At 34.8% G+C, this 15838-nt stretch overlaps 1 non-coding gene across 1 annotated transcript; it reads right to left on the bottom strand.

The window, feature by feature from the left end:
- Positions 1 to 13425: 13425 nt before the first annotated feature.
- On the bottom strand, positions 13426 to 13532 carry LOC115802168 (U6 spliceosomal RNA). Its single transcript, XR_004022568.1, has one exon. It is a non-coding gene; the product is annotated as a U6 spliceosomal RNA (small nuclear RNA).
- Positions 13533 to 15838: the final 2306 nt, after the last annotated feature.

Raw genomic sequence — 15838 nt, 5'->3', positions numbered from 1 at the left:
AAGAAGCAAGCCTTTGAAGTGGGGTCTGTGATAATATATCATTGGGCAAAAGAGTAGTCTTCTATAAGGTATTATGAGAGTTCTATAAACAATCCAGGAAATGGCCAGATGTTAACACTAATTGATATTATTATAGGGAACACATGTTTTGTTGTTGTTGTTTCAGCAAGGGCATGCTTCCAGGATGAGAATTATTCCCTTTTCAACTACAGAATTTCTTGGCAGTTTCACTCTGTTCTTCCTGTTGTGGTGGAAGATATATTACCATCACCAGTATTAAAATGATATCTGTTCCTTTTGTCAGGGGTTGGGGAACAGGGGAGGAGGGGAGGGTGGGCATTTAATCATGTCCCAGGATATATAATAAACACTGGACAGACAATATTTATTTACACAATCCTTCAACATAGGCATCATCATTCCTATTTTATAGGTGATATAATAGAGGCTCAGAAAGTTTCAATCTTTGTCAGTTAATAGTGGAGCTAGGATTTATTCTGCCAGACCTTTCTCTTAACCACTTCTCCATATTGCTTTCTGGTTGTTTCTACCACAGAGAAGCTGGCCAAGGACCTTTAAAACCTCTCTATTTCTCTATCCTCATGTTTAGCACACCATTAATGGTAACAAACAACTCAGTAAAAGTCAAAGATGCATCAGATTACTATTAAGCGGAGAAATAAATTGGTGAAAATCCAGATAAATTAGAATTAATAGAATTTTAAAATGAAAAGTGTCCTTATATATCCTTGATTCCAATTCCCATCTTTTACAGGTATATCTTCTGAGGTGACAAAGCTTATTAGTAGCAGAACTTGCATCAGAAATCAAGACTTCCAGCTCAGTGTCCAACCTATTTTTCTCTGTCACACCAATAAACTATAGTTATTATTCTTGACCTTACAGATGAAGTCACTATTAGTTCTTTAAAAGAATAAGATACCAAACTTATTTGATATATCATTTAATCAAAACAGGTTTGATTTCTAAAAATTTTCAAAGAGCACATTTAGTGAAGAACTCTGTATACATTTGTTCTTCACATTGTGACTACATATACAGACAAAAATTAAGAGATTCTTGCAACTATACCGATAAAAATATTGCTAATTATCAGGGCCAAAATGTAAGCATCCATTCATAAATGTAAAACAGTTCTGAAAGACCAGCTCTGGTGTTTACACAGAACAAAGTTATATTCAGTCACCTGTAAAGAAACATGGAGTGTACAATATGCTCAAGCCAATTAGCATCCATTTCTGGGAACCCCTTTCAAAGAAACAGTTTTCTCTATATCCTATGGTAGGAGATCTCCTGAAATACATAAAACCTAGGGCTTTTCTCTGAGGCAACTGCTATTTTGTAACATTTTTAGGGGTAGTATTATTGCTACCCATGGTAAAATCTTAGGTGAGAAATCAATATTTTTCCATATCATTAGAGATTACAGTTGCTTTTAAAGCTGAGGCCTCAAGTTCTGTTTTTAGGCTGATTTGACCAGTACTAACTAGAAACCCAGGTTGAAATCAGAGGTCTTTATTCCACACAGGGCACTCACTACTTGGACTGATTGTGATGAAATGTTTTCATGCAAATTCCTATAAGCACGTATGCCTTTATCTTTGTCCCCGTATGCTACATTACACCACCTGTTGTATTTTTTAAAAAGCTTTATGATTTTTAAAACTCTTCTTTAAATTAATACCTATAGATTTTCTGCCAATAATTTCCTGTTCTAACTATGTGATTGCTAATTGAATAAAACATTTATGATTATTCTATAAAATATTTTAAAGAAAACTACAGAAAATACAGATTATAGATAAAGTAAATGTTTTTTGTCCAAGTGGCTCTCCCTGATAATTAGTAATAATAATAATAACCAGATATTAAATACACACAGAAAAAATACAGAAATATATGAAGCTTATGAGACAACTCATAGAAGGTACAGTACCCTTTACATCAATAAATAGAATGGTAAATATTTAATATAAAATGTACATATTAAAATAAAGAAACAACACATACTGGAGTATATAGGGATCATTTTATTACTAGAAGTTTAAATCTCATTTTAATGATTGGTATTGGTGAGAATAGATTATTTTAGAGACAAATGATAATGTTTTTCAAACAGCTATATACCTCTGTATTGTTATCACTCCCTATAGGCATGGCCTCTCTAAAGCTGTTAAAAAAAAAGACCAAAGCACGAGAATGACAGTTCCAATTTCACTATACATTTATGTTTAAAAAATACTTGGCACACTGGACATTTAAATAGATAAGGTGCAGCCACAAAATCAATTAGGCTAGCTCTGTGTAATAAAAAAATATTTTCTCTGACTACAATGGATCATAAGCATCTACATGTTTCAAAAATACAAGCTCAGTAGTGCCTAGTCTGTACCATAAGTCACCATTTCTAGACAGAGGCTGTATTTCCTTTGAGATAAAGGAATAGTAAGCAGTTTACACATCAGATGATGCCTTTGGTTCCTGTAATTTACATTAAAACAACATTAGGTTAAAAATAGAAGCATGAAGATAATTTTAAAATAAGAAAAATGATCTGGTGGCTAGATTCTATGGTTCAGATAATTAAATGTTTTGCCAGCTTACCTGATAAACCAGAGCCTTATGGATCACAGCGTAACAAAGCCTGCATCCAAGATGGTTAGAGTATAATGAGCCTCCTGCAGTTGTTCAGATTTTTGGCCACAGAGGTTTACATATTAACTACAATTTTTTTTTTCTTTGCTTTCTCTGGGGACAAGAAAACAAAGAGACCTTTCCAGAATCCTCTCTGCTTATGCCTCGGCTTCCTGTTCTGAGATTCACTCTGTGGTACCCAACATATATCAGAAAACAGCTTTGAGGAGAAAAAAAAAAAAGCCGACAGCACTCAACATGGTACCGCCATCTACTGGCAGACACATAAAATTGAATGAAAGGAAAAACATCCCCATTATTCTTTATCATGAGGCAAAATGTAACCTATCCCCTGCATATGAGTATGTACAAAAATATTCTTTTGCATACTAAATTACTTGAGTATGCACATTTTCTAATATTGTATATTTTTCTAAATTTTATAAGTTTACAAAGTTGTTTCAACCATAAATGACTACAATTAAAAACCCTCCAAATTTCTGTTTGAAAATTAGGTTTTTAGATTACCTTACACCTTACATGTAGAATTTTGTAAAATCTCTCTTGTGGCCTGCTCTAGCCTTCTGAAAACTTTATCTTTGCACAGGATGAATTCTTTTCTGAGTGAGTAATCTGACTCCTTAAAGAACAGTGTAAAACTGATAGTCATTTTGTATTGCTTTTTGATAAAACATTTACGAGAAATAATATCTGGGAAAGTATTTTAAACTTAAGTGAGGCCTATGTAATTTAGATTTATGGATTATTTGGTCTGTATATGACACAAGGAACAGGTGAAATTCATCTTACATAAGATAATTCAATCAAAGGTTATATACTATTATGTCTATGTAGTTAAAATACTTAAGAAAACATGGCTTATAAGGATATTGAAGCTCACAATACATAAGCAAAATGAAAATGATTTTATCAGTTTATTAAAAGAGATTTCTTAACTATAAGTGCTATTCATTTCATTTGACTGTTCAATTTACTTTAGAGAAAACAACTATAATTTCATTTGTTTATCATTAATTAATTAAATATGTTCATATTGATGGGGCACCTTAGTATATGTCAGGCATTATATTAGCTTTGAAAAGACAGAGATAAAAACACACAGTGCCTGTCATCAAGGAACTTACGTATAATGAAGAGAGAAATATAGCGGGTACCGTATTTTTATGCCATGTGCTCAAGGAGTGTTATTTACTTAGCTTTTAAATTCTAGCGCCCATTTTGCCTAATGGTAGAAAAATAAATCCTGTCAATTCCAGGTGGACTGAATCACTTGAGGCTTTCTCCAGTGATTTCAGGTTTATACTCTTCTCACGGGGACTGATCTCAGTCAGGAATACGTATGGAGAAAAGCAGAGTTTGATCCCCAGCCTCCCACTTTTCTATGTGGGAATCCAGTGAGGTGTAGAATTCTGTCTGATCCCTGGGCATCATGATCCCTCCATGCAGACATCTACCAATGTGGCTTCATTCCTGTTTGGCCCCAGAAACACCATCAATTCAGTTTTGCATGGCAGCATCCCCTCTTCATGACCATTAGTTACCTCAAGTTTTGTCAGCTCTTTCTCTCAGGTAACTTTTGTTCCTGTGCTTAGGGGAAAAGGGAAAACAAGCAAGTAGCGACTTTCCAGAGTCACTCTGGGTTGTAATTGGCTGACATAAGTCCCATGTCCCAGGCACCCCACATGGCCATCTCTGTTCTACTGTTTCCATCCCATGGAGCATAATGTGTTCTGTGGGCTTCAGAGAAATGAGGCACAATCCCTGCTACATTAGAATATTTCAACTTCTTATCTTTCTGCCTTTTTAGCTACTACTGAGCAGGCAAGCTATGTAGGGTCCCCTTATTAGAGACCCCAGTTGGGTTGGGTTTCCTTGCTTCTTCACAAGCTTCCGTTCCAGCGCCCAAAGAGTTTAGCTTGGCTCTCTTCCTTTTGTGCCAGTTGTAAACTGGATCCATAAGTTTTCCTCTGAAATCTTTCCTGTCTTATATATAATGTGTTAGTTTGCTTGGGCTGCTATAAGTATCACACTGCGTAGCTCACACCAACAGAAATTTATTGTCTCACAGTTCTGGAGGTTAGAAGTCCTAAATCGAGGTGTCAGCAGGGTCATGCTCCTTCTGAAAACTGTAGGGATCCTCCCTTGTGTCTTTCAAGCTTCTGGTAGCCCAGACATTCCTTGTGTCAATATAACTCCAATCTCTGTCTCTGGTCTTTCCGTAGTGTTCTCCCTGCATCTCTTCATATTGTCTTCCCTCTGTGCACACCTGTCTCTGTGTCCAAATTTCTCCTTTTTATAATGATACAAGTCATTTTGGATTAGGGTTGACCCTAATGACTTCATTTTAACTTGCTCACCTATATAAAGACCTCATTTCCAAATAAGGGCATATTTTGAGTCACTGGAGATTAGGATTTCAACATATTTCTTTTCTGAAAGTGTGTGGAAACAATTGAACTCATAACACTTAGATTAAGACCTTTTTCTTTCTTTCTTTCTTTCTTTCTTTCTTTCTTTCTTTCTTTCTTTCTTTCTTTCTTTCTTTCTTTCTTTCTTTCTTTTAACATCTTTATTGGAGTATAATTGCTTTACAATGGTGTGTTAGTTTCTGCTTTGTAACAAAGTGAATCAGTTATACATATACATATATCCCCATATCTCTTCCCTCTTGCGTCTCCCTCCCTCCCACCCTCCCTATCCCACCCCTCTAGGTGGTCACAAAGCACAGAGCTGATCTCCCTGTGCTATGCGGCTGCTTTCCACTAGCTATTTTACATTTGGTAGTGTATATATGTCCATGCCACTTTCTCACTTTGTCACAGCTTACCCTTCCCCCTCCCCATATCCTCAAGTCCATTCTCTAGTAGGTCTGTGCCCTTATTCCTGTCTTACTCCTAGGTTCTTCATGACCATTCTTTTTGTTTGTTTTTTAGACTCCATATATATGTGTTAGCATACGGTATTTGTTTTTCTCTTTCTGAGTTACTTCACTCTGTATGACAGACTCTAGGTCTATCCACCTCACTACAAATAACTCAATTTCATTTCGTTTAATGGCTGAGTAATATTCCATTGTATATATGGGCCACATCTTCTTTATCCATTCATCTGTCAGAGGACACTTAGCTTGCTTCCATGTCCTGGCTATTGTAAATAGAGCTGCAGTGAACATTGTGGTACATGACTCTTTTTGAATTATGGTTTTTTCAGGGTATATGCTCAGTAGTGGGATTGCTGGGTCGTATGGTAGTTCTATTTTTAGTTTTTTAAGGAACCTCCATACGGTTCTCCATAGAGGCTCTATCAATTTACATTCCCACCAACAGTGCAAGAGGGTTCCCTTTTCTCCACACGCTCTCCAACATTTATTGCTTGTAGATTTTTTGATGATGGCCATTCTGATCGGTGTGAGATGATATCTCATTGTGTTTTTGATTTGCATTTCTCTAATGATTAATGATGTTGAGCATTCTTTCATGTATTTGTTGGCAATCTGTATATCTTTGTTGGAGAAATGTCTGTTTAGGTCTTCTGCCCATTTTTGGATTGAGTTGTTTGTTTTTTTGATATTGAGCTGCATGAGCTGCTTGTAAATTTTGGAGATTAATCCTTTGTCAGTTGCTTCATTTGCAAATATTTTCTCCCATTTTGAGTGTTGCCTTTTCGTCTTGTTTATGGTTTCCTTTGCTCTGCAAAAGCTTTTAAGTTTCATTAGGTCCCATTTGTTTATTTTTGTTTTTATTTCCATTTCTCTAGGAGGTGGGTCATAAAGGATCTTGCTGTGATTTATGTCATAGAGTGTTCTGCCTATGTTTTCCTCTAAAAGTTTGATAGTGTCTGGCCTTACATTTAGGTCTTTAATCCATTTTGAGTTTATTTTTGTGCATGGTGTTAGGGAGTGTTCTAATTTCATTCTTTTACATGTACCTGTCCAGTTATCCCAGCACCACTTATTGAAGAGGCTGTCTTTTCTCCACTGTATATCCTTGCCTCCTTTATCAAAGATAAGGTGACCATATGTGCGTGGGTTTATCTCTGGGCTTTCTATCCTGTTCCATTAATCTATATTTCTGTTTTTGTACCAGTACCCTACTGTCTTGATTACTGTAGCTTTGTAGTATAGTCTGAAGTCAGGGAGCCTGATTCCTCCAGCTCCGTTTTCCTTTCTCAAGATTGCTTTGGCTATTTGGGGTCTTTTTTGTTTCCATACAAATTGTGAAATTTTTTGTTCTAGTTCTGTGAAAAATGCCATTGGTAGTTTGATAGGGATTGCATTGACTCTATAGATTGCTTTGGGTAGTATAGTCATTTTCACAATGTTGAGTCTTCCAATCCAAGAACATGGTATATATCCATCTGTTTGTATCATCTTTAATTTATTTCATCAGTGTCTTATAGTTTCCTGCATACAGGTCTTTTGTCTCCTTAGGTAGGTTTATTCCTAGGTATTTTATTCTTTTTGTTGCAATGGTAAATGGGAGTGTTTCCTTAATTTCTCTTTCAGGTTTTTCATCATTAGTGTATAGGAATACAAGAGATTTCTGTGCATTAATTTTGTATCCTGCTACTCTACCACATTCATTGATTAGCTCTAGTAGTTTTCTGGTAGCATCTTTAGGATTTTCTATGTATAGTATCATGTCATCTGCAAACAGTGACAGCTTTACTTCTTCTTTTCCGATTTGGATTCCTTTTATTTCTTATTCTTCTCTGAATGCTGTGGCTAAAACTTCCAAAACTATGTTGAATAATAGTGGTGAGATTGGGCAACCTTGTCTTGTTCCTGATCTTAGTGGAAATGGTTTCAGTTTTTCACCATTGAGGACGATATTGGCTGTGCGTTTGTCATATATGACCTTTATTATGTTGAGGTAAGTTCCCTCTATGCCTACTTTCTAGAGGGCTTTTATCATAAATGGGTGTTGAATTTTGTCGAAAGCTTTCTCTGCATCTATTGAGATGATCACATGGTTTTTTGCCTTCAGTTTGTTAACATGTTGTATCACCTTGATTGATTTGCGTATATTGAAGAATCCTTGCATCTCTGGGATAGACCCCACCTGGTCATGGTGTATGATCCATTTAATGTGCTGTTGGATTCTGTTTGCTAGTATTTTGTTGAGGAATTTTGCATCTATGTTCATCAGTGATATTGGCCTATAGTTTTCTTTCTTTGTGACATCTTTGTCTGGTTTTGGTATCAGGGTGATGGTGGCCTTGTAGAATGAGTTTGGGAGTGTTCCTCCCTCTGCTATATTTTGGAAGAGTTTGAGAAGGATAGGTGTGAGCTCTTCTCTAAATGTTTGATAGAATTCGCCTGTGAAGCCATGTGGTATGGGACTTTTGTTTGTTGGAAGATTTTTAATCACAGTTTCAATTTCAGTACTTGTGATTGGTCTGTTCATATTTTCTATTTCTTCCTGGTTCAGTCTCAGAAGGTTGTGCATTTCTCAGAATTTTTCCATTTCTTCCAGGTTGTCCATTTTATTGGGATAGAGTTGCTTGTAGTAATGTCTCATGATCCTTTGTATTTCTGCAGTGTCAGTTGTTACTTCTCCTTTTTCATTTCTAATTCTATTGATTTGAGTCTTCTCCCTTTTTTTCTTGATGAGTCTGGCTAATGGTTTATCAATTTTGTTCATGTTCTCTTTTGATCTCTGCTATCATTTCCTTCATTACTTTTTCATTTATTTCTAATCTGATCTTTATGATTTCTTTCCTTCTGCTAACTTTGGGGGTTTTTTTTTGTTCTTTTTTCTGTAATTGCTTTAGGTGTAAGTTTAGGTTGTTTATTTGAGATGTTTCTTATTTCTTAAGGTAGGATTGTATTGCTATAAATTTCCCTCTTAGAACTGCTTTTGCTGCATCCCATAGGTTTTGGGTCATCGTGTTTTCATTGTCATTTGTTTCTAGGTCTTTTTTGATTTCCTTTTTGATTTCGCCAGTGATCTCTTCATTATTAAATAGTGTATTGTTTAGCCTCCATGTGTTTGTATTTTTTACAGATTTTTTCCTGTAATTGATATCTAGTCTCATAGTGTTGCAGTCAGAAAAGATACTTGATAAGATTTCAGTTTTCTTAAATTTACCAAGGCTTGATTTGTGACCCAAGATATGATCTATCCTGGAGAATGTTCCATGAGCACTTGAGAAGAAAGTGTATTCTGTTGTTTTTGGATGGAATGCCCTATAAATATCAATTAAGTCCATCTTGTTTAATGTATCATTTAAAGCTTGTGTTTCCTTTTTTATTTTCATTTTGGATGATCTGGCCATTGTTGAAGGTAGGGTGTTAAAGTCCCCTACTATGATTGTGTTACTGTCGATTTCCCCTTTTATGGCTGTTGGTAGTTGCCTTAGGTAATGAGGTGCTCCTATGTTGGGTGCATAAATATACAATTGTTATCTTCTTCTTGGATTGATCCCTTGATCATTATGTAGTGTCCTTCCTTGTCTCTTGTAATAGTCTTTTTTTTTAAGTCTATTTTTTCTGATATTGCTACTCCAGCTTTCTTTTGAGTTCCATTTGCGTGGAATATCTTTTTCCATCCCCTCACTTTCAGTCTGTATGTGTCCCTAGGTCTGAAGTGGGTCTCTTGTAGACAGCATATACATGGGAGATTAAGACCTTTCAAATTTAAAACACAAGAATCTGATGATTCTTTTTCCTGTTTCCCATGACAATTCCACTTAGGGAATAATAGCCTTGATATCTGGCCAGAATTTTGGGGGAGGGCTGCAGGAAGAGCCTCTGGTAATAGTGAAGAAATTTAATAACAACAATAAAAAAATATTTATTTAGTACTATGTGCCAGATGTTGTTTTATGCATTTTGCATATATTCATTTAACCCTCACCCATAGAAGGTATTATTACTTGCATTTTACAGGTGAAACAATGAAATATCGAAGGAAGTAAAAGCACGTCAGTTAGTACTTCACATATCTTAACCACACAGGCAATTATAACCTAGTAATATAACTGCTATGATACAAATATGCACCAAGTGCTGGAGGAGCATAAAGGAAATGAACTTCTACTAATTTAATCCACTGCTACTCACAAATTCAGTTAAAATTCAAGACAATTTACAGTTTTGCTGTGTAAGTTTTCTGTCATGAGATATTTCTATTTTCTAGGAACTTTTACCTTTTTCTCTTGTCACAGCCAAATTATCCCTTCACTAAATGCTCATTAACTCTGCCTGTCCTTAGCGCTCCATACTAATTTCTCCACTAGTAATGATACTTAGAAGCATATTCATTCTGATGCCCACTTTTGGGTATCCATATGCTCAAGAGAGTTCCTGGTAGTATTTTCTGGGGAACTGATTTTTTCAGGTGATTCTAGGCTATGTGTGTGTGTGTGTGTGTGTGTGTATGCTTTAAAGTATAAACTTCTCTTAGGACAATAAGGGATAATTATCATGGAATGAAATTGGTGGAAGAAAAAGAAAGGCAATTAAGTTCTATAACAAACAAATGGAATCATAACAAATTTAACAGAATTATATAATTATAATAAGTATGAATTACAAATATGAATTATACTAAATTTAACAGATATAATTCATACGTTATCATGGAAATATATGTCTTATCTGATTCACATAGTCATTGCTAATATTTTTAATTGTTCCAGTAGATCTGTCAACGAGTAACAATTATTATTCCAAATATCCAAACCTGATTTAGCAATTCTCTTTTAAAGTTTCCTAGATATCTCCCTCTCATTACCTTCCTCCCCTACCTTACTATTTGGAATGGTGGTTCCCTGGGCCTAGACCAAACATAAAAACTAGACCAAACATAAAAACTAATAAATCTGAAAAATCAAGACAATGCATGGAGCTAAGATAAATATGTGAATACTATATTTAATATCCTAGATGCATCTATGAAGTGAGAGTAGGATACCTTGGGGGAATAATAAAATATATAAAGAGCTCTCATAAATTATATATATCATAGATAAAGCAGGGGAAAATCATTCAACAGTTTGGAAGAAAATAAAGACATCTTTAGAAAGTTGAACAAAACACAAAGATATAAAATGTGATAGAAAAAAAAAAGTTAGAGTATCAGTCCCTAAAGTAAAATAACAAGTAGATATATAGTACAAGACAAATTTCCAGAAATGAAAAGGCTCACCAAATGTTCACTTGATGAAAAAAGAGCACACATTGAGATGCATTATAAAATTTCAAAACATCAAAGATAAAAAGAACAAACAAGAATCAGATCACCATCAGACTTATTAACAATAACTATTGGTAGGAAGCAAGGAAGAAAGGCCATCAAAACATGTAGGGATATAGTTTTATTCCCAGCCAAGCTGGAAAATCAAATAAATCTGGTATGAGAAGCAAAAAAAAGGTATTTCTGATTATCTAAACTCTGAAATTTTAACCGCTCTATATCCTTTTTTAATAAGTTATTTGAGCATACAATCCAGCCAAGAAGGAAAAAAAAGAGGGAGGGAAGAGAGGAAGGAAGGAAGGTCAAGGAAGAGAAATACATGACATCCAGAAAACATCCATGAATCTGCCTAGTTGGGTAAGAATATCCTATCCCAGGATAACATTTTTGTGGAGGCTGAAAATGCTATTAGTCCACGTTGTAAGATGGAAACAAAGGAACATCCACAGAAGAAACCTAATTTAAGTATCCAACATAAATGGGATGATTAATTCCTTTTTGTTAGCCTGTTGCTGTGATGGATTGCATTAACTGTTTTTTTAAAATGCTTTTTTATTGTGGTAAAAGTCACATAATATAAAACATACTACTTTAACCATATTTAACCGTACAGTTCAGTGGCACTAAGTGCATTCGCATTGTTGTGCAACTCTCACCATCATCCATCTCCCGAATTTTTCACTTTCCTAAACTGAAACTCTGTCCCCTTTAAACATTAACTCCCCATTCGCCCTCCCCCCCAGCCCCCACCCCCCAGCCCCTGGCATCTACCCATGTACTTTCTGACTCCATGAATTTGACTATTCTAGGTACCCCGTATAAGTGGAATCAAACAGTATTTGTCTGCACCTAATACATATTGGAATACATTTTGCATTAATTGATTTTTGAATGTTGAACCAATCTGGACCACATTTTAATGACTGATTTGAACAAAGTGAGGAAAACAAATGATAATTATTGTGGCAATATACCTCATAGCAAAGACAAAATAAATGAATATCCATGAAGAAACCTTTACCTTTTGTTTCTAAAGAAATTCTTTTATGTGTGCAGGTTTATCATTTTAAATACAAAAAAGAAAAAGGAAAAGTGACCAGAAGGGTGGTATCATTTTCTATAATTCTAAGCTTCATTGTGGCTTTTGGGCTTTCCTTCTGCAGATGGAATGACAGATGAACTTCAGGTCTTCAGGAAGTGGATCTTGAGGTTTAGGTGAAATAGATACTAGCTACAAATATAGGGCTTCTGGAACCTCAATGGTATCTGACCATGCTTTGTAAATATATGTGCATATTAACTGTGCATAAATCACAAAAGTTCAGAGTTAGAATAGAGCTATAACCTTCAGTTAGGATCTTTGAGTTGGTCTCTATTCCTTCAGCCTCTAGTTCCTCGAGATCTTTGGAAACTTTGTGGGTAGAACTATAACTTTACTTGGCTCTAATTTGATATCATAAGCATCATAGCCAAATAATGCTTTTTCATAATATCTATAAACTTCATGAAAAAATTCACAGACACAAGCCTTATTTTCCTGTTTCCTAGACCATTATTTTCAAAACAGTGTTTAGAGGAACACTCTTGTCCTGCTGGTACCACTCTATACCCACCAGAATGGCTAAAATTTTAAAAGGCTGCTAATACTAGTGTATTATAGCAGTATATGATCTGCAGTATATGAGTGTAAACTCTCATATACTGCTGATCAGAATGTAAATTATTGTAGATTTTTGGCTTGTGTTTCCCATGAGGTTTTGAGATAGCAGTCTGTATATGTACAAGATTGTTTTAAGTTCCTGGTCTCTTAATTTCTAATGCATTCCCAATATCCTACATTTGTACTCTCCTCATGAGTTCTGGTTTTGATATCATATTTATGTGTGGATGATTTCTTACCTTTACTTTATGTTTGCCTTTACTGATGAGCTTTCCCATTCATAATTTTTGTGATTCTAGTTTTGGCCTTTTCTTTTCCACCTAGAGAAATTCCTTTAGGATTTGTTGTAAAGCTGGTTTGGTGATGCTGAAATCTGTTAGCTTTTTCTTGTCTGTAAAGCTTTTGATTTTCTCCTTCAAATCCGAAGGCGAGCCTTGTGGGATAGAGTATTCTCGGTTGCAGGTGTTTCCCTTTCATCACTTGAAATGTATCATGCCACTCCCTTCTGGCCTGCAGAGTTTCTGCTGAAAAATCAGCTGATAACTTTATGGGCATTCCCTTGTATGTTATTTGTTGCTTTTCCCTTGCTGCTTTTATTGATTTTTTATTTTTTTTAACATCTTTATTGGAGTATAATTGCTTTACAATGGTGTGTTAGTTTCTGCTTTATAACAAAGTGAATCAGTTATACATATACATATGTCCCCATATCTCTTCCCTCTTGCTCCCTTGCTGCTTTTAATATGTTTTCTTTGTCTTTAATTTTTGTCAGTTTGATTAATATGTGTCTTGGCATGTTCCTCCTTGGGTTTATCTTGTATGGGACTCTATGCTTCCTGGACTTGAGTATTTCTTTTCTCACGTTAAGGAAGTTTTCGGCTATAATCTTGTAAAAATACGGAACACTTCACAAATTTACGTGTCATCCTTGCACAGGGGCCATGCTAATCTTCTCTGGATTGTTCCATTTTTAGTATATGTGCTGCCGAAGCAAGCACCAAAATGTAAATTAGTATATCCACTTTGAAAACCTATTTGGCATCATCAGCTAAAGCTGAGCATAAGCATACCCTGCGCACTAATGAGTTCTGCTCTTAGGTATGTACTTGATAGACATGTGTGCAGGTATACAAGAATGTCTGTAGCAACATGAGTGAAAACAGTTCCAACAAGAAAGAATCCAAAGAGCCATCAATAGGAGAATGGATAAAAGAATTACAGTATGTTCTTGATCTATAATACTGTACAGAGATGAAAATGAAAGAACCACAGCAACTCCGTGAAACCTAATGAATTTCACAAATATAACATTGAGCAGAAAGACGGTAGACACACATAAACAAAACATTTTGATTCTTATTATTACATTTAAAAACAGGTAAAATGAACACTAATATTAGAAGTAAGAATAGTGAATCTTCTTGAGATAACGTAATCTTTGGCAAGGATTAGTTGAGACTGGGGCCATTCTGGAGGCTGGTAGATCCTGTTTTTTGACCTGGGTGACAGTAACACAGGAATTCACTTCATAATAATTCATTGAGCCAGACATTTATGTGTGATATACTGAAATTTAAAAAAAAAAAGATACATCAAGGGTTTGACAGCTGTCATGTTTCAGGGGAAGAAGGGAATGAAGGGTAAATGTATGGATATTTCAGGATTTGCTCTGTATATTTCTGTTCTGTTTGAAACTTGTACAATTATATATGTGTGCATTAGTAGTGCAATTTAAAAATACATTTAAAATATTAAAAGTACACTAAATGTGTACCTTCATACTGTTTATATTTATTTATTCCTCAGTTGTTCCCTTTTAAAGTTGAGTTTAGAATAGATCTTTCTGCTATTCAAAGAGATCCTGGAATATGTCTTTTTACAAAAGGCCTTATTCATGCTGATACTCAGCTTCCGTGCTTCTGTCTTTAGTCACCTTAATAGTAAAGTTACCTACCACTGTGCTTGCATTTATTTTTATTAATTATTATTTTATCAAAATGTAAATTAATTTACATTTTGTTTTCTGTCCCTTTACACCTCTGTAGTCCATTTTAGATCAGAATCTCCTGCTAATAAGTACTGACACAAACTCACTTTTACCCAGTGCTTGATATATATAAGGTGTTGTAAATTATACAAAGGAATAATTTCTTTGTTCTGAAAGAAAATAATGAAATACTTTCATCTGGTCCATCTTTTTTTCTTTATAATGTCTCTGAAAGTTGAGAAGTGTAGATATTTTTCACATCTTTTAGCTGAGAAAAATTGGTACAGAAAGACAGAAATTACATGGTGGTAAAAATTGGTCTAAAAAACAGGATTATTGTCAGTTTCAAGTCTACTCAGTAGACAATGTGATTTTATATGAAGGACTCAAATATTCCAGATATAACAGCTGTCAAAATATTACTTAGGTGTGCTTCAGTTCAGGAATATTAAAATATTTTTTATCTTTATTATAAAAGAATAATGCAATAAAAAATTCTCCATTTCCAGGTGGTTTCCAAATATAGATTACCCTTCATGTTGTCGCTATACAGCTGTGTAATTACAGTTTTCTAAAAGTATCTTAGGCCACTATGCCATTTTAATTGCTGTTCCCTCAGCTTGAAATTACTTTCCATTATTGCTTTTTTCATACCCATTTTCCTTCCAACACCTGCCCAGTTGCTATTTATTCTTGAAGACTCAGTTAGGATAATGAACTTGATATCCTGCTCTGTTCTCCCCCAAAATGACTTATATACCCTCCTCTGCATTCCCCAGATTATGGGTAGCACTATATTATATGGTTGTACTATATTATGTCATATTATATGGTAGTATTTTTCATACTACACTATACATTTTGGCTTATTTGTTTCCAATCATCCTCTTCAACACTCTCCTAAAAAGACTATGAGTTCCTTGAGAGCAAGTACTCTACTTTTTTATATCCTTTTCTTTGTTACTTAACACAATGCCTGGCAGGGAGTAGGTATTCAATAAGTATCTGTTATGCATAGGATGGTATTGTGTTACTATGTATAAACTGGCTTATCATTTACCTCTTTCATTTAGAAAGCCAGTAATGAGAAAAGCTTTGTCATCTAATACCAGAGTTAGAACAAGAATCTACTCTATTTTTAGAGGGTAAGCAAATTTACTTCACCTCACCAATAGTAATAACTTGTGGGAACCTATACTTAAGTGCAAAGTATTAACTATAACCTTTCAATATTACCATTCATACTGCTATACACATTGTCAGAAGTGAGAATGTGTCATCCATTCAGATGACTAAATATTCTTAAACGCTTGTAAA

The sequence above is a fragment of the Delphinapterus leucas genome, chromosome 8 (assembly GCF_059928025.1).
Source record: "Delphinapterus leucas isolate spDelLeu-1000000601 "Yukka" chromosome 8, BTC_Dleu_Yukka2, whole genome shotgun sequence".
NCBI lineage: Eukaryota > Metazoa > Chordata > Mammalia > Artiodactyla > Monodontidae > Delphinapterus > Delphinapterus leucas.
The sequence above is the reverse complement of the archived record's forward strand: the minus strand, read 5'-3'. Positions and strand labels throughout refer to the sequence as shown.